We start from the raw sequence: 27,916 nt of genomic DNA, 5'->3' as shown, positions 1-27,916 counted from the left end.
TATCACAATTACAAAATAATTATCTATTCCCCATGCATTGCATGGGTCTATGACTAGTGAATTATAATTAGTCATCCATATAAAGTTATTTGCAAAATCAATTATGGTATTTGAAGCTTTTACAAATTTTGCACACCAATAGAGAAAGTCACAAGATTCTCCAAAATTGCTACTTGTTGAATCTAGGTTTAGTTATATCCTAGAGGCGATTGCTTTGGACCTATTAGTATACTCAATTGAGTTGGGGCAAATATTGTATTGAGGAAAAAATGATTGATTCACACCTTTAAATCTACTCCAATTTAATTTCCTGTTCTTTTCATTGGTTCTCTTTAAAATTCCCATAGAGACTAATAAAATGTTTGTAAGTTTAATCCAACTATCTTTTCCATTCAAATCATTAAAGTTATAATACAAAAGCTACATCAATTGCTTGTGAACATATTTGAATGCAAAACATATGAACTCTAAGATTTGAATTATTATATACTGTGATCATCATATGGGCTCTTATTTTGCCTTATCAACTTTTGCTTATTAGTTAATCTTGTTAACTACATAAAATACAATATCACAAAGCAACTATTTTTTTGTACAACTAATCTATAACAAATATCTCTTATTTTCTTTTCAAATGTGCATTATAGTTGATATATTCATTAAAGTGCACCCATAAAGGCACACATGTCGATATTGCAGGGCACTCCACTTTTTTCCCCCTTGCAAATTGTAATAAGCTTCTAGAAAATGTGAAAGATATGGTCAGAGGAGATACCAATTACAATCTTACTCGTCACATGGAAGACTTTTCTCATTACGTTCAAAAACATGTCATAGTTAGCTAATTAAGGTTTCTTGAATGGCTTGACAACTTACAGAATAATTTTCAATGGAAGACACGATTTTAGTTTAAAAAATGTGTAACAAGTAACAAACGCTACACAATTTTCAATTCCACGTGATGGATGGGTCTTACATCCGCATCCATTGTACTAGTAATTTTGTATACTTCTCTCACTAAATAATGCAGGAACCTCTGGTCTACGTTCAAATTCCACCTTGACATTTCTGCACTTCATAGCAAAATTTTCAAGGCCCACTCTAAAGTTCGCCGGAGTGGACCAAGGTGTCTGAAAGTGAAAGTCCATTTTCGAAGGGTCCCATTTGTAACAGTTCGCCGTTTGTTGCATTTTTACTGAAAGATTAGATCTAATTTCAGCGAAAAAAAAAAAAGGGGGTTCCGAAGTGCCAAATACTTTCTATCCGTTTGCTTAGTGTAAACATATACGATGAAGGCCCTGAGTTACAACAAATAACAGCTTGCTCTTAAATAAGCACACCTTGAATCATCTGTTTCTGCCTTTGCCTATCTAGAGTCCATTTAGCCTGTACTTGGATACCTGTAAAGAGAAAAGTCTTATATTCTCCTACAGAAAGTTTACAGTGTGATAGAATGCATGAAATACGCCAATGATGCGTATTCCATTCGCTGCAACGGGATTGTATTATATGTTACTTTCTCTGAACATAAAGGCACAGATTTAGACAATGATTGTCTTTAAACCTCTTTTTATGTATTGTTTCATTTCCTGCTTCTTAAGATTCTCTGCTACATTAGACACTCTCACTCCAAGCCATTCCATTAGAGATGGTGAGACTTTAGTTTCCCCTGGTAGAACCTTTGAACTGGGATTCTTCAGTCTAGGTAATTCAAAAGGCCGATACTTGGGAATATGGTATGGAATGTCTACTGATGCAATTGTTTGGGTAGCTAATAGGGAGACTCCACTTGACAATAACTCAGGAGTTTTGAAGATTACCCATGAAGGAGATATTGTTCTTCTCAGCAACACAAGTAGTATTGTTTGGTCATCGAATACGTCAAGAACTGCATCCAGTCCAGTTGTACAGCTCTTGGACTCAGGAAATCTTGTTGTGAAAGATGGAAATGATAATAACTTGGAGAACTTTTTGTGGCAGAGTTTTGATTATCCTTGCAACACATTGATTCCAGGAATGAAGATGGGAAAGAACTTTTTAACAGGCCAGGACTGGTTTTTAACATCTTGGAAGAGCACTGAAGATCCTGCTAAAGGTGAGTTTTCCTTAAGGATAGATACTCATGGGCTTCCACAGCTAGTTTCTATGAGGGGAGATAAAATAAAGAATAGAGCAGGGTCATGGAATGGCGTTGGTTATACAGGACGTCCTGCGTTAATACCGAATCCAGTATATGAGTCTAAATTTGTGTTGAATGAGAACGAAGTATATTACCAGTTCAGACTCGTGAACAGTTCAGTCTTTTCAAGACTTGTATTTAACCCATCAGGGACAGCAGGACGCTTCACGTGGATGGATCGGACACACAGTTGGGAGCTCTTTGCTACATCCCAGGTAGATCAGTGTGAAAGTTATGCCTACTGTGGTGCAGACGCTATCTGCAATGCCAATGTCTCTCCAGTATGTGCATGCTTGGAAGGATTTGTGTCCAAATCTCCAAAAAAATGGTATTCAGTAGATTGGTCTGATGGTTGTGTTCGAAGGACTAAATTAAAATGCAATGGAGATGGCTTTCAAAAATACACGAATGTGAAATTGCCTGACACATCTTCTTCCTGGTTTAATAGGACCATGAGCCTCGAGGAATGTGAGGGATTGTGTTTGGAAAACTGTTCTTGCACGGCATATTCAAATTTAGATATCAGCAGAGAAGGAGGTGGCTGTGTGCTTTGGTTTGGTATCTTGAATGATATGAAAGTATCCTCCCAGGGTGGGCAAGACCTATATATAAGACTGGCCAACTACAAACAAGGTACTTTTTATTTCTGTTATTTCTCCTCGTTGGATGCTCTTTTATTATAAATTGAGGAAAAATTGGACACCTACATCACTTGGTTTTCAATTGATGGTTTTCATTTTTAGAAGAATCAGTGAATTGACTCAAAGATAAGAGCTCAATACAAGCACAAACTAGTGGTCACTGGGTGGCAGGCACAGTACTTGCACAGAAGAACCATAACAATCTCAGTATCTAGCTTCTATGGACAAACTAAACTTCCATCTTGTCCTGATTCAGAACTAACCATCAGGCCTAACCCTTGCAATCACTAATTAATTTTCTTGCTAAATACAGTGAAAGGGATTCCCCTATACAGCCTAAGAATCTTTTTAAAAGTGAGTTACTATAGTTCCCCTTAAACATCAACCAGCTCTAACTTCCTAATTAATAGCTTAGATTAAAATGTTCTCTGATTAGGCTTGACAGACTATTATTTGTGTGTCTTCGGGGTGAAGGGGGAGCGAGTGGGAGATACGAACCAACATTGTAAAGCATAAAGAAAATCTGTTGGATGTTTGGTTGAAGTCTGCACAACTGCAAGCCAGAGAACTGAAATAAAGTCTGAAAAGTGCAGTGGTGGTTGTTGTGCCATAGGAACTAGGATTTCATGTTGTTGCAACCTACTTCTTTATCTGCCTTATTGTTACCATTTATCTTTCCTATTTAAGGTCAAGATAAATTTTTTTTTTTCCAATTAGACTTGGCAAGCTGCATGTATCTATGAAGCTAGTAATAACAGCCACATACATGTCCATTTACTCATCTTCCCATTTTCAGATAATACTACAAAAAACAGGGTCTCCAGCAAGATAAGACAAGCAGGAATCATAGTTGCCTCTTCAATGCTAGTCATTGGATTGATGTCATATGTGTGGAAGAAGAAACTTAGTTTCAAAGGTAAATCTATAAAACATGGACTGGTAATTTTTGATGCATGATAATACATTTAAAACAAAGAAACATTACATTGAAGGTCTTAGAAATGCATCAGATTAGGTGGTTAGTTGATTCAATAATACTGTTCGAGTTATTCATGCCAATCCATCTCCTAATATTTCAGGAATCACAAGGAAAGATTACAACAATGAAGGTGGGAATGAAGATATAGAGTTACCCATATTTGATATGATGGCCATAGCAAATGCCACCTGCAACTTTTCAAGCAACAACAAGTTGGGAGAAGGTGGTTTTGGACCTGTATATAAGGTAAAAAAAAAAAAACATCCTAACTAGTTAAGCTATCTTTTTTGGCAAAAATTCCTAATATTTGGATTTTTAGGGGACACTGAATGGGGGGCAAATGGTAGCTGTAAAGAGGCTATCTAATAATTCGAGACAAGGATTGAATGAATTCCAAAATGAAGTTCTATCAATTGCTAAACTACAACACCGCAATCTTGTAAAGCTTCTCGGTTGTTGCATTCAAGGAAATGAGAAAATGTTAATCTATGAATATATGCCTAACAAAAGCTTGGACACCTTTATTTTTGGTTAGATTATTTTACCTTTTGCACTCCATGACATGCATGTTAAGTATTGTCATCTTTCTTCAATGAAATTGCACTAACATGTAACATAAATTTGGTCAGATCATACAAGAAGCACGTTACTAGATTGGCATAACCGCATCCACATTATTTGTGGCATTGCCAGGGGACTTCTCTATCTTCATCAAGACTCTAGACTCAGAATTATCCATAGAGATCTCAAAGCAAGCAATATCCTGCTAGATGATAATATGAATCCAAAAATTTCAGACTTTGGTTTGGCTAGAACATTTGGGGGAGATCAAACTGAGGCCAAAACCAAAAGAATTGTTGGAACGTAGTAAGTACATTTAAACTTCTTATATGGTCAATACTACTTTATTTTTTAAGCTTCTATTACTTTGCAATGGTTTTTGTAGTGGTTATATGTCTCCTGAGTATGCGGGGCACGGAAAGTTCTCAATCAAGTCCGATGTCTTTAGCTTTGGAGTCTTAGTGTTAGAGATAGTGAGCGGAAAAAGGAACCAGGGATTTTGTCACTCAGACGACCACCTCAATCTTCTTGGTTATGTAAGTGTGAAGAGTTTTATTCTACTAATTTACTTTGTTGACTGAAGTTTCAGTTTGATGTCATGTAGTCCCTCTAAAGAAATTGTCCAATCAATCATATACAATGCCCTGGTTATTCTTATAATCCAGAAAAATAGTAATGGATAAAGAGTATTCCTAATTAAAAATGAAATAGAAGTCCAAATCAACCACTGATATATATATGGTTTGACCTGTTTAAGGCCTGGAGATTATGGATGGAAGATAAGGCAATGGAATTGATCAATAAATCATTATGCGACATGTGCACTTTATCTGATCAAGTTCTACGATGCATTCATGTGGGATTGTTATGTGTGCAACAAAGACCAGAAGATAGACCAGATGTGTCATCTGTGATTCAAATGTTAAGCAGTGAGATTTCATTGCCTCAGCCTAGTCAGCCAGGTTTCTATATGGAAAAGACTCTACCAACAAAGCATGAACCATATTCAGTCAATGAAATTACTATCACATTAGAAAAGGGACGGTAAAATGTCATCTCATTTGTTCAAGACTAAACAGCTATAGTTTATAGCAAGGGAACTCTTACTCTGATGTTTCTCATCAATCTAATTAGACTTTACATGCGCAACTGGATCATGTCTTTCAAACTGAACCTTCTATTATGTGTGGGTACTTTTTTTATTAATTCCTTCTATATGCATGCTATAATATTACATCTAAACTAGTGGAAATGACATTAAATAATGGAATTTGTTATTTTTTTTTGCTGAATAAATACTTTATTTACTGCAAACCAAAGAGCTACAATCCAGTTTGTGCCTGGGGCCATCTTGATCCAAAGCCTGAATTATCGATGGCGATAGATTAGAGAATTATCAAATAATGGAATTTGATAGTTTGATGAACCGTATATGACCATAAAAGCCATGCTATTACGATTTTTATTATTTTTTGGGATCTTGGATTTTGAGAGTTGAAAGCAATACCCTTAAAAAGCTTCTTTATGAAGAAAAAAAAATGAGAGGGTAAATTGTCACAAACTAGTACGATGCATGGAAAAGCTTTTCATAAATGTATAACTTAATTTTATTTCTCTCAAATTGAAACAATTTAAGTTCGTTTTTTTAGGTCTCTACCTAACCTAATGGCTAAAGCCACAACTACAAGGATGCTCAAGACAAAGCCAACTAAAACCAAAACTGGTGAAGAGATGGAAAGCACCTCTAAGAAAATAAAAGATAGCAAAATACGAAAAGAAATTGAGAAACAAAGAAAACTGTTAAGGTTATAAGCACGTGATTATCAAGATAGCAAAGAGCTTGCCATTATTATAGAAAATTAGTAAGTTGCTCGTGCAACGCATGAATAATGTTGTGATGTTTTATATAAGAGAGTTTTGGAGAATGTCATACATATATTATAAAGAAAAAGTAAACTAATTTAATAATTAAAACAAATAAACATACACATTTTGAGATGTTAAAAATTAAATTAGTAGCAATGTATCTTAAAGATCAACCTACTCGAACTATATAATGAGTCAATGGCAAAGTGTTCTTTATCACAACAATGAGTTAAAGATTAAAAATAGAGAGACAAACCACGTATGAAAGAAAAGGCAACAGTGTAACAAAAAAAATTAATAATTTCTCCAATATTCCTCCATAAGCATATTTTGTATTAGAATTATTATTTTTTGCTTTTGTTTTTAATACTAAAATGGTGGGTATGCTAAAAGTCATGAAAAAGAGAGAAATGTATAATAGTAAAAATAAGTTAATGTGATATTTTGGGTAATAGTAAAAAAAAGAGTTAACAAAAAGAGGTAAAAAAAATATTAAATGCAAAATTAGAGGCCACATAACAGAACCTCATGCATTTATGCATGAGGTCTCTACTTTTATATTGATATTGATTATCATAAAATGAAGCCATATCTCCCTTCAAACTTTTGCTCAATCAATTTGCCCTCTATACATATGCAAAAACCCATATCTAGAAACATCATATAGAAGGAGCACATAACCCAAGAATTAATTTCCCGATATTTATAAATAATCAAAACAAATTCTAATAAAGGAAAACAAAAAGGATATGTTTTCTTACATTATATCCAAAATTATGAAATAAAATTAAGTATAAAGTCTAGCATGTTTGGAGCTTTGAGCTCCAATCACCAATAGGAAGATGACATTCGTCCTTGTCATATGCAATGCACATTACTCACTTGAAAGCCTTTTCCTAATAACCATGATAAGCTATTTGAAAGGTAAATCTAATGGGAGATATGTGATACAGTTTTTAATAAGAAGCAAACATGAAAATCCAAAATATAAGACAATAACAACATGCACTTGAGGAAGAAAGAGTAAATTACACCAAAGTCTCTCTTTTTATTATTATTATTATTATTTTAAGTAAGAAAGAAACACCAAAGTCTGTTAAAACACCCTTTTTTTTTTTTTTTTCACTCTATATATAAACACATTTATACCCTTCGGAATCAGAAATTCAAAACAAACCTGCTTTGTTTAAACTTTGAATCAATATGAAGTTTTTCTATAAAAATTTTCTGGTTGCTACCAATCAGAAGACAATGAAGCAGCTAAAGTGAAAGAATTCCAGTTCATTTTTCAGTAATTAACTTTTTTCTTTTTTTTCTTTTTTGCTTTCCTTTTCTGCTGAGAACAAATGACTAACCAAATCAGTAACTCCAATTTGCACTCTTTACAAGTGAGAAATTGAGAATAAAAACTCGCAAAAACTTCATGACTCAAATTCCAAAACCAAAAACCAAAAACCAATATGCCTCGGGCCTCAACTTTCCCATTGGCCTAAATATAGCTTCTTTCTCCAACTTGATTTAAGAAATAAAAATTAAAAATTATAGGAGGAACTCCGATCGAGTAGTTCTATAATTTAATTTTAATTTTAATACTATTCAATCAAATCATGATAAAAAATGCCCCTTTTTTCTTAATCAGATTTAGGTGTGGGTAATAGATTTGTTTCATTTTATAGGTGAGATGAATTATTAAATATTTTAATGATATAATTACCATTTTGATTCCTAACATTTGTTCCCATATTTTAAAATGTATCAAAAAATGCCAACAGAACACTCCACTTATTTTTATTTTCTTTGCAAAATTCAATGAAAGTGTGAAAGATATGGTCAAAGAGATATCAATCACAGTCTTACCAGTCACCTAGAAGACTTTTCTACATGTCATAATAATCAGCCAATCAGGTTACTTGAACGGCCTGACAAATTGGATTGGGATAAAAAAAATTCAATTCAACGTGATGGGTGGGTCTTGCAGGAAACCTCATTAATCATTATAGCAAGTTGGACTGTTGTAGACTTGTAGTTGGAAAATGTATACTCAAATGAACTGATTCATGACACATCCCTTTCCATTGTATTTTAAATTTTATATTCCTTTCTCGCTTGATAATCCAGGAACCTCTGGTCTACGTTCATATTCCACATTTACATATTATTCTCTAAAGTCGTCACCATTTCATCACAAAATGTTCAAGGTCTACTAAAGTTTGCCGCTGTTTAAAAGTCCATTTTTGAAGAGTCCCTTTTGTAACTGTTCGCATTTTGTCGTTTATTTTAATGAAAGATTAGATCTCATTTCAGCGAAAAAAAAAGTTTCCGAAATGCCAAATTCTTTCTATCCTTCTGCTGATTGTGTAAACATATGAGAAGGTACGAAGGCCCTGAATTACAACAAATAACAGCTTGCTCTTAAATAAGCACACCACCTTGAATCATCTGTTTCTGTCTTTGTGATATAATGCATGAAATACGCCAACAATCAGTGGTGCATATTCCATGCCTTGCAACTTGCAAGAAAATTTGTGTATTATATGTTATTTTCTCTGGAGAAAAAGGCATACTATGAGACAATGATTGTCTTTAAACCTCTTTTTGTGTACTGTTTCTTATCCTGCTTCTTAAGATTCTCTGCTACATTAGACACTCTCACTCCAAGCCATTCCATCAGAGATGGTGAGACTTTAGTTTCCTCTGGTGGAAGCTTTGAACTGGGATTCTTCAGTCTAGGTGATTTGAAAGGCCGATACTTGGGAATATGGTATAGGATATCTACTGATGCAGTTGTTTGGGTAGCTAACAGAGAGACTCCACTTTACAATAACTCAGGAGTTTTGAAGATTACTGACAAAGGAGATATTGTTCTTCTCAACAACAATAGTATTGTTTGGTCATCAAATACATCAAGAGCTGCAGACAGTCCAGTCGTACAGCTTTTGGATTCAGGAAATCTTGTTGTGAAAGATGGAAGTGGCAATAACTTGGGGAACTTTTTGTGGCAGAGCTTTGATTATCCTTGCGACACACTGATGCCAGGAATGAAGATGGGAAAGAACTTTGTAACAGGTCAGGACAGGTTTTTAACATCTTGGAAGAGCACAGAAGAACCTGCTAAAGGTGAGTTTTCCTTACGGATAGATACTCATGGGCTTCCACAGCTAGTTGCTATGAAGGAAGATAAAATAAAGGATAGAGCAGGGCCATGGAATGGCCTTACTTTTACTGGAAATCCTCGGTTAAAACCGAATCCAATATTTAAGTATGAATTTGTGTTGAATGACAATGAGGTATATTATGAGTACACACTCATAGAAAGTTCAGTCTTTTCAAGATTTGTAATTTACCCATCAGGTGTCATGGGACGCCTTGTGTGGAGGGATCAGACTCACAGCTGGGAGACCTACTCTACATCCCAGGTAGATCAGTGTGAAAATTATGCCTACTGTGGTGCATATGCTATCTGCAATGCCAATGGCTCCCCAGTATGTGAATGCTTGGAAGGATTTGTGTCCAGATCTCCAAAAGACTGGAATTCAGTAGATTGGTCTGATGGTTGTGTACGAAGGACTCAATTGGAATGCAATGGAGATGGCTTCCTGAAATACACGAATTTGAAATTGCCTGACACATCTTCTTCCTGGTTCAATAGGACCATGAGCCTCAAGGAATGTGAGGGATTGTGTTTGAAAAACTGTTCTTGCACGGCATATTCAAATTTAGATATCAGCGGAGAAGGAAGTGGCTGCTTGCTTTGGTTTGGTATCTTGAATGATATGAAAGTATTCTCCCAGGATGGGCAAGACCTATATATAAGGCTGACCAACTCCGAACTAGGTACTTTTTACTTCTGTTATCTGTTCTCCTTGGATTTTGCTCTTTTATAATAAATTGAGGACAAAAAAAACACCTATATTGCTTGGTTTTCAATTGGTGCTTTTCTTTTTTGGATGAATCAGTGAATTGACTCAAAGATAGAAGCACAAACCAATCACAAACTAAACCTCCAATTTGTCATAATTCAAAACCAACTATCAGGCCTAACCCATGCAATCACAAATTTACATTCTTCCTAAATACAGAGAAAGGGATTTCCATTTAAAGCATAAGAATCTTTTTAAACTTGAGTTACTATGGTTACCTTCAAACACCAACCAGCTCTAACTTCCCAATTAATAGCTTGGATTGTAATGTCCTCTGATTTTAGTCGACAAACTATTAGTGATTTTCAAAAACGTTAGCATACGTTTACTCAGACTTTTTTTTCCGTATGTTTCCGGGGTGAAGAGGGAGCAAGTGGGAGATAAGAAAGAACATTGTAAAACATAAACAAACTCTGTAAAATGTTTAGTTGGAGAAGTCCGACACAACTACAAGTTAGAGAACTGAAATAAAGTGTGAAAAGTGGAAATTATGGCGATTTCTGTGCCATGGGAACTAGGATGTCATGGTGTTGCACCCTACTGCTTTATCCACCTTATTTGTACCATTTATAATTCCTATTTAAGGTCAAGATAAATTCTTATTTATGAATTCAACTGGGCAAGCTGTAGGTATCTATGAAGCTACAACAGCACATATATGTTCATTTATACTTTACTTCTCATTTTCAGATAATATTACAAAAAAAAGGCACTCCAGCAGGATACGAAAAGAAGCAATCATATTCGCCTCTTCAACACTAGTAATGGGAATTCTTATACTTGGAGCGATCTCGTATGTGTGGAAGAAGAAACTGAGTTTCAAAGGTAAAGCTATACGATATGGACTGGTAATTTCTGATGCATGATAATAGACTTACAGCAAAGAAATATTAAATTGAAGGTCTCAGAAATACAACAGATTATGTGGTCAGTCAATTCAATAATACCAATCAAGTTATTCATGCCAATCCATCTCCTAATATTTCAGGAATCACAAGGAAAGATTACAACAATGAAGGTGGGAATGAAGATATGGAGTTACCCATATTTGATATGACGGACATAGCTAATGCCACCTGTAACTTTTCAAGCAACAACAAGTTGGGAGAAGGTGGTTTTGGACCTGTATATAGGGTAAACAAAAACATCCTAACTAGTTAAGCTATCTTCTTTCACAAAATTTCCTAATCTTTTCATCCTTAGGGTACACTGAAGGGAGGACAAGTGGTAGCTGTAAAGAGGCTATCTAAGAATTCGGGACAAGGATTGGACGAGTTCAAAAATGAAGTTTTTTCAATTGCTAAACTGCAACACCGCAATCTTGTGAAGCTTCTTGGTTGTTGCATTCAAGGAAATGAGAAAATGTTAATCTATGAATACATGCCTAACAAAAGCCTGGACACCTTTATTTTTGGTTAGATGATTTGATCTTTCGTACTCCACTAAATTCATGTTAAGTATTATCATCTTCTTTCATTGAAATTGCACTAACATGAACCTAAAATTGGTCAGATCATACAAGAAGCACATTACTAGATTGGCATAACCGCATCCGCATTATTTGTGGCATTGCTAGGGGGCTTCTCTATCTTCATCAAGACTCTAGACTTAGAATTATCCATAGAGATCTCAAAGCAAGCAACATCCTGCTAGATGATAGCATGAATCCAAAAATTTCAGACTTTGGCTTGGCTAGAACATTTGGGGGAGATCAAACTGAGGACAAAACCAAAAGAATTGTCGGAACGTAGTAAGTACACTTTAACTTCTTATATTTTTTTTTTGATAAATAAGAAAGATGTATATTCAAGAAACTACCCCATGAAAACATAAGGTAGGGAAAAGGGTACAGAGAGAGAAACAAAAAGAAGAAGAAAAAGACAAGAAAACAAACGGAAAACAACAAAGAGCTAATTACAAAGGAGAGAACTAAGCTTTATTACCAACACTGCTTTATTTTTTAAGCTTCTATTAATTTGTGATGGTTTTTGTAGTGGCTATATGTCTCCTGAGTATGCGGGGCATGGAAAGTTCTCAATCAAGTCTGACGTCTTTAGCTTTGGAGTTTTAGTGTTAGAGATAGTAAGTGGAAAAAGGAACCAGGGATTTTGCCACTCAGACGACCACCTCAATCTTCTTGGACATGTAAGCATGAAGAGTTTTATTCTACTAATTTACTGTGTTAATTGGAGTTTCAGTTTTGAATCATGTAGTCCCTCTAATCAAATCTTCCAATGACCTGTGTTATTATCATATACAATGCCCTGGTTATTCTTATAACCCAGCAAAATAGTCATGGGATAAAAAGAAGTCCAAATTAGGAGTGAAATAGAAGTCCAAATCAACCACTGATATATATGTTTTTGACCTGTTTAAGGCCTGGAGATTATGGATTGAAGATAAGGCAACGGAATTGATCGATAAATCTTTAGGCAACAATTGCACCTTATCTGATCAAGTGCTTCGATGCATTCATGTGGGCTTGTTGTGTGTGCAACAAAGACCAGAAGATAGGCCAGATATGTCATCTGTGGTTCTGATGTTAAGCAGTGAGAGTTTATTGCCAAAACCCAGACAACCAGGTTTCTATATGGAAAAGGCTCTACCTGAAGCAGATTCTTCATCAACAAAGCTTGAACCATGTTCAACTAATGAAATTAGCATCACATTGTTAATGGGACGGTAAAATGTAATCACATTGTTCAAGATTATAGCCACTTTAGTTTATAGCAAGGGAGCTCTTTATCTAATGTTTCTCAGCTATCTAATTAAACTTTATATGGAACTATATACCATGTCTCAAACTGAACGTTCTATCCTATGTTGGTACTACATTCATTAATTCCTTCTTTAATATATGCTATAAATTAACTCTTAATCACTCAAATTGAACATTCTATCCTGTGTTTTAATTTTGTTTCTCTTGCTGAAATAAATAAAGTTGGTTCCTTTAGGTCTCTACCTAATGGCTAAAGCCAGAGAACAGGATGCCCAAGACAAAGCCAACTAAAAGAAAAACGGGTGAAGAAATCGAAAGGTGCCTCAAAGAATATAAAAGAGAACAAAATTCAAAAGAAATTGATAAACATAGAAAGCTGTGAAGGTAAACAAGCATGTCAATATGAAGATAGCAATGTGATTGCTAATACTATAGAAAATTACCATTAAATGTAGCCATATCTCCCTTCCATCTTTAGCTTGATCAATCCACCCTCTATATGTACGCAAAAACTCGAATCTAAAAACATCAAATAGACGGAGCACATTGCCCGAGCATTAATTTCCCAATAGTTACATATAATCAAAACAAAATTCTAATAAAGGGAAACAAAAGGCATGTATTTGCCTACAACAACTCCAAAATTAAGAAACAACATTAGTAGCCATGAAAAGTTAACCGAGAGGTAAATCTAATTGGATTCTCTCATTTCATATCATTGATAAATTTATCCATTTGGTTAGTCTCAGAAATCCGGAATCCAGTTTTTCATTATTTGTAGTAATAATGAATGAGTATTAAGAAAACGAAACCGAAAGGGAGATAAGTAAAAAGGATGGAACTGAATCCTTACCCAAGCTCACAACAACAGCAATTGTCTGAATAGTTAATGTCCCTCCGGGGCGTGCATTGGGCATTTTCTAGCAAATGGAATGCAAAGAAACTCCAATGAACTCTAAGCATGTAAAAACAAATCACATAATTCTCACACGCATTTTCACAAACACGTACAATGCATAGACGTTTAATAAGAAAACAGATATCAAAATCCAAAATATAAGGCACAATAACAACACACAAAAGAAAGAATAAATTATACGAAAGTCTACGGAATCAACAATTCAAGAGAAAATTTCTTTGTTTAAACATTGAATCAATATGCAGTTTTTCTATAAAAAAATTTCTGGTTGCTACCGATCAGAACACAATGCAGCAGCTAAAGTGAAAGAAATCCATTTCTTTTCTCAGTAATCAACTTCTTCTTTTTCCTTTTCTGCTAAGAACAAATGAGTAACTCCAATTTGCACTCTTTACCAGTTAGATTAAAACTCACAAAAACTTCATGATTCAAATTTATAAACCAAAAACCAGTACACCTCGGCTTTCTAATTGGTCCAAATACCGGTTCCTTCTGCAACTTAAAAAAGAAAAAAAGAAAAAGAAAATAGGATAGAAGTAGAACTACTCGATTATAGTTCTTTAAAAAAATAAAAATAAAAAAATAATTCCAACTTTTCACTTGAAAACAGTCGCTCTTACTTTCTATCCTATCAAATCAAGAAATATCGTGCCCCTTTTATTTTAATCAGATTAATGTAATTTTATTTATGTATTTACTTTCGGTGGAGAGAGAATAGACTGGTTTCCTTTCGCATTTCATATCTGAAATGATTTTTTTTTTATTCAGCAAAAAAATTATTTTTTTTAATTAATAATTTACCATTTATTTTTTTTGATGAAACATATATTTACCATTTTGATCCCTAACATTTGTCCAATACTTTAAAATAGTCTATAAACTTTAAATTTTAAGGTAAATTACAAATTACACTTCAAAAATTTTGGGATGATTGGATTTTACACCTTAAAGTTTCAGAATTTGGACTTTATCCTCTAACGTTTGAGAATGTTTGGATTTTACCTACTATATTTTATGGGTGTTTGAATTATGATCCTTAAAGTTTAAGGGTGTTTGAATTTCTCATCTCAAAGTTTCATAATTTGAGAGTGTAAAATCCAAATATGCCTAAATTTTAGTGGGTAAAATCTAAATTTTGAAATGTTAGAGTGTACAATCCAATCACCCTAAACTTCAGGGGTTAACATTTAAATTTTGAAATTTTAGGGTGTAAAATCTAATCATCCTAAAATTTTAGGAGTGTAATTTGGTAAATTTGATAAGAGGATTTTTTTTTTTTTTTTTTTTTTTTGATAATATAAGATGATTTTCAAACCTTAGTAGTTAGTACTCGATATGGCAGGTGGCAACCCATGATATTAAAATAATTATTTTGATGTCACGTGGAATATTTACCAAAGACGCTCTCCTTTATTATGATTTTCTGTTTAAACTATATTAAACTCATTAATTTACTTGACTTTATAATAGCAATTAGTAAAAATATTATTCTATTAATTACTAAATAATAATACTAATATAGTAATATGTATTTACTTTATTATCTACTATTATTCTTAAATTGATATATATATATATATATATATATACCTTTATATGAAAAAATGCTTAGCAATATATAAAAAATATACATAAAAATATTTTTAATAATTAACTAACAAACATATCTTACCACACCCATTTCCAGCTTTTTCAAAAATTGTCGTGTCACCGCACTACACCCAAATCCGCACCTGTGCTTCCTAAATTTGGAGTGCACTATATACAATGGTCAATAATTCCAATTTTTACAATTTGAGGATCAAACCAAAATTGTAGTTGTAGTGACTCGTGCAAAATTATTCATTCTAATTTATGTATGTGTTTAGTTGGTGAAAATATATTCAATTGGAACTATCTACTTGATTCCCAATTAATAATTTTTTACATTTCAGATAGGAAAAGAAAACATTGTTTACTGTGCTTAATTGGAAAAATGTTAATTTCCTAAATGAAAATCTGTACTTCAGAAACAACATTGCATTATCTTATAGAAAAATATCATGTCATTGATTCCCTTTGAAGCACAAAAAAAAAAGCCTCAAGCCTAAAACATGCCAGATAGCGTGATGGATATTAAATTTGTATATTTATTTATGAACACAAATTATTTATTTATTTTGAATATTATGAGCATAGGATTGTCTGTTTCTTTCCTTTATGCTCGTATTGCTTAACTCTAACAACATCAACTCATCCTCGCTCGTCTCTTACACAATCAGTTGAATGATATCTTAAATAATAAAAAATAAAAAGTAAAAAAATGGAGAAAAATGATTGAAAATCTAACCGTTAGATTGCATGTTTTTTATGTTCTTAACATATATATCAAATTGGATGTTATTTACTATTGAATCAATAAACTTATTTTTAATACATAATTTTAGACAACAAAAACTTGAAATTTAATTGCTATTTATCTTTGATGTAAGGTTGAATTTAATCAACCATCTTATTGGGTTTATTCCATGTCAAATTTGCTTGTATTTCAGCATTTAGTAACCCTATATTTAGGTGGGTTTGTTGTAAGGGTAGTAAGTGAGATAGAGTGTTAATTGCTCAAGAGTGTGCAAGAAAATAGAGACTCGCGGCTTGATCTCGCGGGTGGCTCGCGGCTGCAAGCCGCCAAACGCAGCACATGTGCTAAGCATGCCAGAAGGTGAACAGTCATACTAGCTGGAGCACTACAAGACAAAACAGGACAACTGGCCATACGGTTATCTCGCGACTGGATCTCGCGACTCAGTCAAGTCGCGAGGCCAAGCCGCGAGCCCCACCTGTTTTGTAAAACCTGACGTTTCACATTCTCCTCTCACCTCAGTATAAATACCCCTTATACCCACAAATGAAAGAGAGCTTCCAGAGAAAATTTTGAGAGAGAAACCCTAAAGAAAAACAAGATTGATTCACCTACAATCTATACATTAGAGTCTCTTCAAATTCCTCAACTCTCTTCCTCTCCATTGTCAAACCCTTGAGAGTCATTTTACCAAAACCTTATTCTCACCATATTCATCACTATGAGAGGACTGTTTGGTGTTTTGGGAAACAGTTAGGAAGGAACCAATTTACATTGGTTGATGCTACGGTCTAGTAGCGGAATCCGAGAAGCTAGAAAAGAAAAAGGTTCGGCGCAACCTCGTTGGAGCAAAAAGCTTGGAGGGCTTAGGTGCACTGGGTAGATTAGGTTTGGAGGGTCTATTGCTGTCTATGTATTCCAACTACATTTTCTAGTGGATTGTTTACCGCTTGGAAGGCGGCGGAAAGGTTTTACGCCGAGAGTTTCGGTTTCCTCTTCGATAACACATCGCATGTTGTCTTTGTGTTTGCATCTTCCTTCCCTTTAGCTTTGCCTTTTATTATCTGCTGTGGGTTGTGATTTTAATTTGGTTTAGATAGTTTTTCCAATTCTATATTATAACTTATGTTCATTTTCCGCACACTAGTTGTTTGACATAAAACTTGAATTGGTTAATTTGTATATTGGGGGTCTAAACGTTCAAGGGTATTTATACACATATTTAAACTTTCAATTGGTATCAGAGCGGGTACAATTCTAGTGGTTTCATTACCATTGTGTGATCATTGACTCCCTATTGAGATGGATCGGTCTCAATCCCTAAATGCACCTCCATATTTTGATGGTAGTAATTATACTTTTTGGAAGGTTCGCATGAGAGCTTTTCTGTGTTCCATTGATGAATCTGTTTGGTATGCTATTGAGATAGGTTGGACCAGGCCCGAGGAAGCCAAATCCACATGGGATAAGGCAACACTCGCTGCATCTAATGCTAACAGTAAAGCACTCAATGCTATTTTCTGTGGTGTGTCTCCAGATGAATTTCACAAGATCTCTCACATTACCGTTGCTAAAGAAGCATGGAAGATATTGGAGACCACTTACGAAGGCACGAAGAAAGTAAAAGACACCAAGTTGCAGATGCTAACCACTCGGTTTGAGGAGTTAAAAATGAGTGAGGATGAGTCCTTTGACTCTTTCTATAACAAGCTGAATGAGGTGATTGTAAGCAAGTTCAATTTGGGAGAGAAAACGGAGGATTCCAAAATTGTAAGGAAAATCCTTCGATCATTGCCGGAAAGCTTTCGTGCTAAAGTGACAGCGATTGAAGAGAGTAAGGACCTTGATGACATCAAAGTCCAGGATCTGGTTGGTTCTCTTCAGACTTATGAGATGTTGCTGCCCAATCAACGGAAGAGTAAATCTCTTGCTCTTAAGACCATTAATGAGAAGGTAGAAGATCATGACTCATCGGGAGAAGATGTGGTTGACAAAAATGTTGCATACCTTGTAAAAAATTTCCGAAAATTCTTGAAGTTCAAGAATAATGGCAAATTTGGTGATAAAAAAAAATTCCAAAGTTCAGGAAGGGAGAAAAGGGAATTCAAAAAGAAAGATGGAAAAGAATCCCAATCTACATAAGGTGTCACTTGTTTCGAATGCAACGGGCATGGACACTTTAAGAAAGAATGTCCGAATTATTTGAAATCGAAAGGCAAAGTGTATGCCACGACATTGAGTGACTCGGATTCATCCGACTCAGATTCTGAAAAAAGCTGTGATGGAGAGGGGAACTATTCAGCTTTTATGACTATTGCCCATGTTGAGTCTTCAGACGAGTTGAATCTGCTTGTACGAGACCTTGGAGAACATAGTGATGAAGAATCACTGGGAATTGTTGAAGAATCAGATGCTGAAGAAGATGAAAGCACAGCCAATCTTCAAGAGAATTATAACTCACTCCTAGAGAAGTCAGGTGAGTACACAAGGGTGGCCAAGGCAGCTGTGAGAAAAATGAAAAAGGTAGAGGAGGATTATAAAAGTCTCCTAATCCAATATAGGGAGGCCAAATGTGAGATAGAAACACTGAATGGTGAGCTGTCAGAAGCGTATTCAAAAGTGAGATTTCTTGAGCAAGAGTTTGTGCAAGCAAATGCTAAAATTGAGAGGGTCACCACCAAGAAGCTAGATGATGTTATTTCATCTCAAAAGAGCTTTTCAGACAAATCCGGATTAGGATATACCGGAGGAAGTAGCTCATCTGGAAATGTTACTAAAGAAGTGAAGTTTATAAAGGCCAAAGAATCAGCTGATGTTGGTCCTATTGCTGAGAAGCCCAAGATAGAGGAGAAGAGAAATGTGGGGAACAAACGGCTGTTGAATTCACGTAATCAATCTGTGGGCAGGTCTGAATCCCGAGCCAAGTCTCGTCTACAACCATAAAGAGGTCCTAGATCAAATTATATGTGCCATCATTGCGGACTTCAAGGGCATACTCGACCAAATTGCCAAAAGCTGAGAGCAAAGAATAGTGCAACTCCTCAAAGGTCACGAGGACCTAGAAATGATAGAAGAAATTGGGCAAGTGAACCATTGAGAGATCAAAATGGTGATCCCGGAATGATGAAGTGATGAAGATGATTGGTGCATTTACCAACTGCTTGGAAAGCTTCACATGAAGGTTTGAAAGCCTTAACTCCCGTACCCAATCCTATAAGGAAATCACCCCAAACGTAAGTGACGTGTGGGTGAAAAAGGGTACTCATGCATAAGCATTACAACATGTCCATACATTAATACTTCCTATGCTTTGTGATGGTGTTTGATTGTTTGCTTATTGGTTATGTTGATGGTTGTTTGTTTGTCTATTTATGCATACTTTTGGTTTTCTTTTTTTTTTTTATCTATCTTTTTCTTCTTGTGTCAAAAATCCAAAAAACACATAAAAATTAGAAAACCAAAAAGTTTGATTGACAGAGTTGAGTTTTGTCTCATAACTTGTTTTGTCTTGTACCTTTGTGCTAATGGCTTTGTACATTTTCGAGCATAGCTTGTTTCTTTGCACTCTTATCACTGTGGGAGAAATCTTGGAATCTATGTGATTATTGTAAATAGATCTTCAAACTTGTTATGAATGATGAGTGAATGGTTATGATGATCTTGAGACATGCATAGACTTGTGTTTATATATCTTCCCACTCTTTATTTTTGTTTTTGCTAAAAAGAGCTCACCAAATGTAAATCTCCAAATGAAAAGAGATATTGAGCTGCAAAAGCCTGTCGCACATACTAGTATTCGACTAGAAAAAAGGGAAAGCGACCAAAAATTAAAGTGAATGTTTATTCAAAAAGCCAAAAGCTAGTTCATTAAAGTGAAATATCAAATATCACTCTCACAATGAGAGGTGATTGTCTCGAAAAGGATCATAAAGATCATTTGTTATGATTGAAAATGGAGTCAAATATAAAGCTCCAAGATATGTTATCAAGTTTTGTGAGAGGTCATATATGCATATTTCTATAATTGAGATGGGTCACATGATCTAGTGCTAATTATGTATGCCTTGGTTGAATTGATCATTGAAGCTTCACATTAGACTAAGGACTATCTCATTGTTGATATCCACACACAACACACAAGTCTATATTCAATAAATGCCATATTCATTTGTGTAATTGTACTTGATGAAATGTGTTTTCACATGCTCAATCTTTGTTGATTCAAACACGAAAAGATTTTTGAGTGTTTTAAGTGTTTTTGGAAAGTATTTTGTTCTTTAAAATTGAAAATTTTCAAAAATCTCTTTTGCCCTGTTTTGGCGACTCAGTCGCGGGTAAGTCAAGTCGCAGGCCTCAGTCACGAGTTCGCGAGTCAATTTTGGCGACTTGTTCGCGAGTGGAAGGTCCAGTTGCGAGGGTTACTCAGAGATTTTCGCTGCTCAGCTCGCGACTCCCTCGCGGGTAGACCTTCTAGTCGCGAAAAACACTTAGAAAATTTTTTCAAAAGTTTGGCTATGAGTGTTTTGGCAGCTTGACCTAGCGACTTGTTGGCGACTCACCTCAGTCGCGAAAAACGCGTGTTTGGTAAAAATAGGGGCAGTTTTTAAATTTTTTTCAGTTTTCCCTCGAAATTTTGTGACTATTCATCTTCTCTCTCAACTGTCTCCTTCCCAAACACTCCGTGTACCCTTTTTCAAACTCCATTGTTGCTTCCTTTCAGCTCAAAATCTTCAAGTAACAGGTATGGGTTTTCTTTCTTGAACTCTATTTTACTTGATTTTGTGTTTTTCCCTCTGGATTATTCGCATTTGTTTATGTTTTTTAGATGGGTTTTTGTTTCGGCTGTTGCTCTATGTCCATGCTTAGCCTGTGGAAGCTATTGATTTAGTTTGATCTTTATTTAGTTGTTGGTTTTGTTCTTCATTATGTGCTTAGCTAGGGTTTGTTATTTGATCTTATGCTGATGTGTTGATTCAAAATGTTCCTGTTTTGGCTATGAGGTTTACTGTGCTGAATATGTGCATGTCCATCTATTGTGTGCATCTGTCTTTTGTTCTTTGAGTCATGTCATTCTCATCAATTTGTATGTCTCATTGACATATATTTGTCTTTTGGATGTTTTCTATCTCTGTTGCTTTAATACTCCCTTGCATTATACCAGCTGTTCTTGTGTATCCACTTTTAGACTTGTTCATATGTATGGTTGATTTAAGTGGCATGAGGTTTAATTGTTTTAAGTTCATCTGTGTGGTTGCATTTTTGTTCTTGTTAGTAACAAAGTACTGATTGGTTCTACACATGTATTGTATTATGCTATTGTGGCCTCTTCTGATTGTTCACAGATGGCTCCTTCATCCTCAAAGAAGAAAACACCTGCAAAGAAGGCAGATAAGAGAATGAAAATGGACTCTAACTTGTTCAGGTCTGTTTCCCACTTTGAGAGATACAATGACTTCTTTTTAAAGGCAGGAATTATTCAAGAAAGGTTTGTGGATTTGGAGGATTTAAGGGGCACTTTTATCCCCAGCTGTTTTGAAGGGAGAGGATGGGAAAAGCTTCTGTGTGATCTCCCAATTGTGTGTGAACCCCTGATTAGGGAGTTTTATTCTAATGCTGTGATAAGGGAGGATGAACTAAGCTACTGGGTTAGAGGTAAAGAGTTCACTTTGGATGCACATGACATTGATGATGTGCTAGGTCTTAAAGGATTAGAAGATCAAGAGTTTGTCAATTACAAAGATAGGATTCTGTCGATTGAAACTGTACAACAGAGGATAGGTGGACAAAGAGAAGGGAAGTGTCTGAATACCATAGCTTTTCCAGTGGACATGAGGTGCCTCACTATAATCATGATGTTCAACATATATCCCATAAGGAATTTGACTACAATCAACAGTGCAAGAACAATTTTTCTGATGGACCTCAAAGAAAAGACTTTCATTGACATCAGTTCCCACATATATGACACTATTGTGGATAAGACTAGAACCACTTCTAGACCTAAACTGATCTTCCCTAGTCTGCTTATGAGGATCTTTAGAAAGGAGGGTGTTCCAATCCCTCGAGACATCAGTCCCATGTCCACACCTTCTGCAATTAACAAGCTAACCTTCAAAAGGATAAGTGTTCGGCTTCCAGGTGAAGAAGATGAAGGTGATGAAGGAGAGGGTGTCCCAATGGAGACTGAGGCAGAGGCAGCAGGGCATGCATCAACCTCAACACCCCGGAGGAGTGGCAAAAGGACTAGAGCATCAACTTCTTCAAATACACCTCCAGATGCATTTCAAGTCATTCTGGAACGACTTGATGGAATTAGAGGGGTCCAGACCGAGCACTCTGAGAGGATGGCAGCCATGCAGGACCAGATTGATATTTTGTCTGCAAAACTTGACAGCTTCACCACCTAACATGGATAGTGACCCTTTGGCCATTCCGGTCAAAAAGGGGGAGATTTTTATTGATGAGAAGTAGAAAAGCAACTCTTAAGGGAGAGTAATATGTTGAGGGGGAGCAGTTAAAATCAGACATCAAAATCAGACATTGCTTATCTGTGTTTATGTTTTTGGGTATTTAGTGTTTTTATGGGTTTCATACGCTGTGGTTTTAGTGTATTCTTGTTTCTAACTCATAACTTTTAAACTTGGTTCACTCATTATATATACTAGTCTTTAACCTGCGCAATGCGCGGGATATTCCTAACAATGCAACTTATATCGTAGAGTTTTTTTTTTTTTTTGGATTAGTTTTCTATTATTTTTTTAAAAGTCAATACTTTCTATTCAACCCAATTCAAGTCTGATGCAATTTCTACTTACAATTTATCCTTGATGCAATTGCAATAAAATATATGTTTCCTTCAAGAAAAAAAATAGGAAAGATAAGTTATTTAATTATTTGTGAAGCATTTGGATTGGCATTTTAGAGCTTCAACAATTATGAGGGAAGCAAGTGGAGAATTATTAGTTAAACTTTCTGCTACTTCTATTTTTTGATTCTTGATGGAGTTGGCAGCCTTTGGTTTTCCTACAACAATTTGTTTTTTGTTTCTTACAATGTTTGACATTTAAGGAAAACGATTCATCAAAATGTGTAAAACATATCCATATTATGTACTTTAAGCTTAACTTTCTTATGCAACTGAAGCTTAATCAAATAAAGATGTGGACACATTTATACTAAATTATATTCATAGTGAGCTGAAAACCATTAAAAGTGCAACTATATTTTTTCCCCAAACCAATACATGTCATGATCATCAACATGAAAATTCTCTTCAAGAATGAAAAATGCACAATAAGTTCCTTTAGTTATATATTTAAATTCAGTCATGTGAGTTTAAGTGTAAAAAGCACTACAATATTTAGACGTGTAGAACCCAAGAGATCCCCCTACACTAAGCCAGTCAAAAGCATTGAAGTAAGTATCTCAATTCTAGTATGTTTACTTTAAAAATTTATTTATGTAAAACTACTGCTGGTTTGTTTTCATTTATATTTTAAATGTTTCCTTGAAATCAAAGTAAATAAGCAGATCATTGACCTTTGTGAACAATGACAACTCCAGCCCTACAAAGTATAAGGTGGTGGTTATGGTCTGGAGGCATTCCTCTATGAATATTTCAAACATATTACCAAAAAAACAAAAGAGAGAAAAAGAACCTTGGATCGAAAAGATAGTAATTGGCATCATACAGCCATGGGCCATCCTTGGCCTTCTCTTTTGTAGGCATCTATTTTATAAGTCAATAATAAAACCATCTTTTAATACCTCTGAGTCTATAGTGCAATCATCTTAATGGTATTAAAAGTCAGAGGATTTGTTTTGCACGTATATATTTTCTGAACAACATAATTCTAAAGAATTAAAATGCAAGTCCATAAGACATTTTGTCAAACACGTATCATGCTACAAGACTCAGCCAACAGTCAAACAAACACTGTTAACTCAGTTAAGATAAATCTGTTGTATATTAATTAGCAGCCCAAGTATTAAAACAATCTAAATATCTTATCATTTGAATTATAAGTCTGGAGTACCCCAAAAAATAAATCCAAACATTCCAAGCAAAGCCAAATCATTTCAAAGGCTGCAGAATGAAGAAGTAACTGAATTTAAAATCAGGAAAAAAAATTGACTTTTCTACTTTCTACTCTATACACAGATGGAAAATCAATGACAGATAAACAGGGGAAAAAAATCTAATAAAAGCATCATACATAGGGGGGAAAGAAGAACAGATCAAGCATGAAAAAAGAGTAAGAAAGCAAAAAATCTGGAGAACATTAATAGAACAAATCTAAAGGTCTAAAGCCTTCTTCACAATTGTCTTTGACAATGATCATAATCATTGCCCACTACCTTATCATTCCACAGTTGCCACATTACAATGAAATTTTCAATGCCACATATAAAGTCAATATATATTCCAATCTGGATGCCCACCAAAAGCCAAACACAAACAGAGAAACCAAGATATTGAATCAGAAATCTAACAAAAAAGCAAAAGATGCTATCCAATATTGATTCAGTCTGCTCTCTACAATGATTGCAAAATTACCCCAAAAAAAAAATCATCCAAATATCCAAACCAAAACCAAAGCTAAGCAAAAACAAATTATAACCAAAATACCTTTATTGAAACCATATTTAACCCAAAATCCTCAATCAAAACCCTATAATCAACACAATAAGAAATAGAGAAAGCAAAAAGGTAAAGGAAACATTAACGAAAGACATTTGAATTAAAAAAAAAAAAAAGAATACATTAGAAAGCAAATAGAAAGCAAGAGGTTATATACGCCAAGGAAAAACATACAAAGAAAGAGCACCCAAAAAAAGAGCATTACCCCCATCAATTAACCATGCAAACTACTGGCAGAAACAATATTTGATTAAGAGAGAAACCAAAAAAAAAAAAAAAAACATTATGCTAACCCCCTCAATCTTCTCATCGTTAACCAAATCCTCATTCGTTTTCTCGACTCCTGGCTCCGTCTTCATCTCTTCATTCACATTCGGCTTGCTTTCACACACTAATTCCTCTTCCTTCACAGGATTCTAAACCATTGCAACCACTCCACCCTTCAATTCCTCGTCGAAAACCGGCATTGACTTGTCCTTCTTGGAACCCCCTTCTCCGACCAATTCCGATTCTCCAAGTGCCCCTTCGGCTCGTCGTCGCTCGTTAGGTCCAGCACGTCGCTTTTTGCTTCCTCCTCGCTCATCGAATCGACCAAATCCTTCGCCTTCTGATCCATAACTTCGTCATTCTTGGCGTCCTTCGGATCCGACTTCTTCAATTTCTTGCTTCTATTGGTCGCCACAGCCTCATTCCGGGTCTTCCTGGACCAGGTCCGACCCAAGGACCCGCAGATCTCTGATTGCGCCTTCATTGCGGAGGTGAACTCGCGCTTGTGACCCGTCCGAACTCAAGATAGCAACACAAACTCCTCCGAATCCATACCGTTCGCCATACACACACAAAGATCGATTCAAATCTGATTTTTCAAAAAAAATTAAAAATTTGAGGAATTCAATAATATAGAGGGAAAGAAACAAATACGTGAATCTTAAATTGGAAAAAGATTAAATTAAAGAACAAACCTGTAGCCTGGATTGAAGGGATTGAATATTCTTCAAGAAAAAGATTAGGGTTCGTGAGAAGAGAGAGAGAGAGTTTGGGGATATTGGAAGAGACTGTACGACTCTTCTTCATCTTGATTGGTGTCTGATGTTTTGGGTTTCAGTTTTTGATCTCTCGATCTTTCTCTCCTTCTTCGTTCTCAGTAACGCAAGTGTTTTTTGGGAGTATTGTAAGTCCTTTTAATTGTATTTTAACCGGTTAATTTTTTTTTTTTTTAAACGGTGTTGTGGCCTTGCCAAACAATATAATGTATCGCTTTTTAAAGTTACACATGTCTGAATTTTAGGTAGGGACTTTTCCTATTTGTCATTACCTCCTTAATTCTAGGAACTCATTTTCTCTCAGCTTTTGCTATTATATATATATATATATATAGATATAGATTGTTGATGTTATTCAGTATATATTGTGATTTGTACCCATGTTGCTTATGTAAGCTTTTAGGGTTATGTTTTATGCATATTTGTAGGCTTTATGGTTTGTACCATGCTTTATGCAGCCTTTTATGCTTTGTTTAAATCAGTACTTCTATCTAAATGTCTTGCATTTTGTTTTAAGTACTGTCACTCTTGTGCTCTTGTAGGATTGTTCCTAGATGCATATGCTTAGTGTATTATGCATTGGTTGAGTGTTAGGCATACAATTAACTTGCTTTGTTCTTGTTAACTTGTATGTTCTAGTGTTCATTCCAAGTGTGAATGAACACTGTGATCACTACCTTGTGGTGATTACTTGGTTGATCAAGCCATGATTTGAAACTTCACTTCATCCTTGCTTGATCACCTTCAGCCTGTTTCATATGCATTTCATACTTTTCTACATACAATGATCATGGTGTATTGTTGTGTTTCAGGAGTTTCATGTTCTTATGATTCAAGTGCTTCACAACTTCTAGAGTTAGGTGTGAGTGAGTTTTGTTCAACTGTTCCCAACTCACATGTTAAGTCTAGAGTCTATTTTAGGGTTTTGTCATGGAATAGCCAAAGGGGGAGATTGTAATGTTGAATTTAATCAACCATCTTATTGGCTTTATTCCGTGCCAAATTTGCTTATATTTCAGCATTTAGTAACCCTGTATTTAGGTGGGTTTGTTGTAAGGGTAGTGAGTGAGATAGAGTATTAATTGCTCAAGAGTGTGCAAGAAAACAGAGACTCGCGGCTTGATCTCGCGGGTGGCTTGCGGCTGCAAGCCGCCAAACGCAGCACATGTGCCAAGCATGCTAGAAGGTGAACAGTCATACTAGCTGGAGCACTACAGGACAAAACAGGACAACTGGCCATACGGTTATCTCGCGACTAGATCTCGCGACTCAGTCAAGTCGCGAGGCCAAGCCGCGAGCCCCCCCTGTTTTGTAAAACCTGACGTTTCACATTCTCCTCTCACCTCAGTATAAATACCCCTTATACCCACAAATGAAAGAGAGCTTCCAGAGAAAATTTTGAGAGAGAAACCCTAAAGAAAAACAAGATTGATTCACCTACAATCTATACATTAGAGTCTCTTCAAATTCCTCAACTCTCTTCCTCTCCATTGTCAAACCCTTGAGAGTCATTTTACCAAAACCTTGTTCTCACCATATTCATCACTGTGAGAGGACTGTTTGGTATTCTGGGAAGCAGTTAGGAAGGAACCAATTTACATTGGTTAATGCTACGGTCTAGTAGCAAAATCCGGGAAGCTAGAAAAGAAAAAGGTTCGGCGCAACCTTGTTGGAGCAAGAAGCTTGGAGGGCTTAGGTGCACTAGGTAGATTAGGTTTGGAGGGTCTATTGCTGTCCATGTATCCCAACTACATTTTCTAGTGGATTGTTTACCGCTTGGAGGGCGGCGGAGAGGTTTTACGCCGAGGGCTTCGGTTTCCTCTTCGATAACACATCGCGTGTTGTCTTTGTGTTTGCATCTTCCTTCCCTTTAGCTTTGCCTTTTATTATCTGCTGTGGGTTGTGATTTTAATTTGGCTTAGATAGTTTTTCCAATTCTATATTATAACTTATGTTCATTTTCCGCACACTAGTTGTTTGACATAAAACTTGAATTGGTTAATTTGTATATTGGGGGTCTAAACGTTCAAGGGTATTTATACACATATTTGAACTTTCATTTGATCTTCTTGAAAATTTTCAAACAGGAAGAATATAATAAGAATATGCA

The 27,916-nt window shown here is 35.4% G+C and overlaps 1 pseudogene; it reads left to right on the top strand.

Moving 5' to 3' along the window:
• Positions 1 to 967: 967 nt before the first annotated feature.
• Positions 968 to 12,988, top strand: LOC126694827 (uncharacterized; annotated as a pseudogene).
• Positions 12,989 to 27,916: the final 14,928 nt, after the last annotated feature.

Source organism: Quercus robur, chromosome 8 (genome assembly GCF_932294415.1).
Source record: "Quercus robur chromosome 8, dhQueRobu3.1, whole genome shotgun sequence".
In the NCBI taxonomy this organism is placed as follows: Eukaryota; Viridiplantae; Streptophyta; class Magnoliopsida; order Fagales; family Fagaceae; genus Quercus; species Quercus robur.
This window is presented reverse-complemented; position numbering and strand designations above follow the sequence as displayed.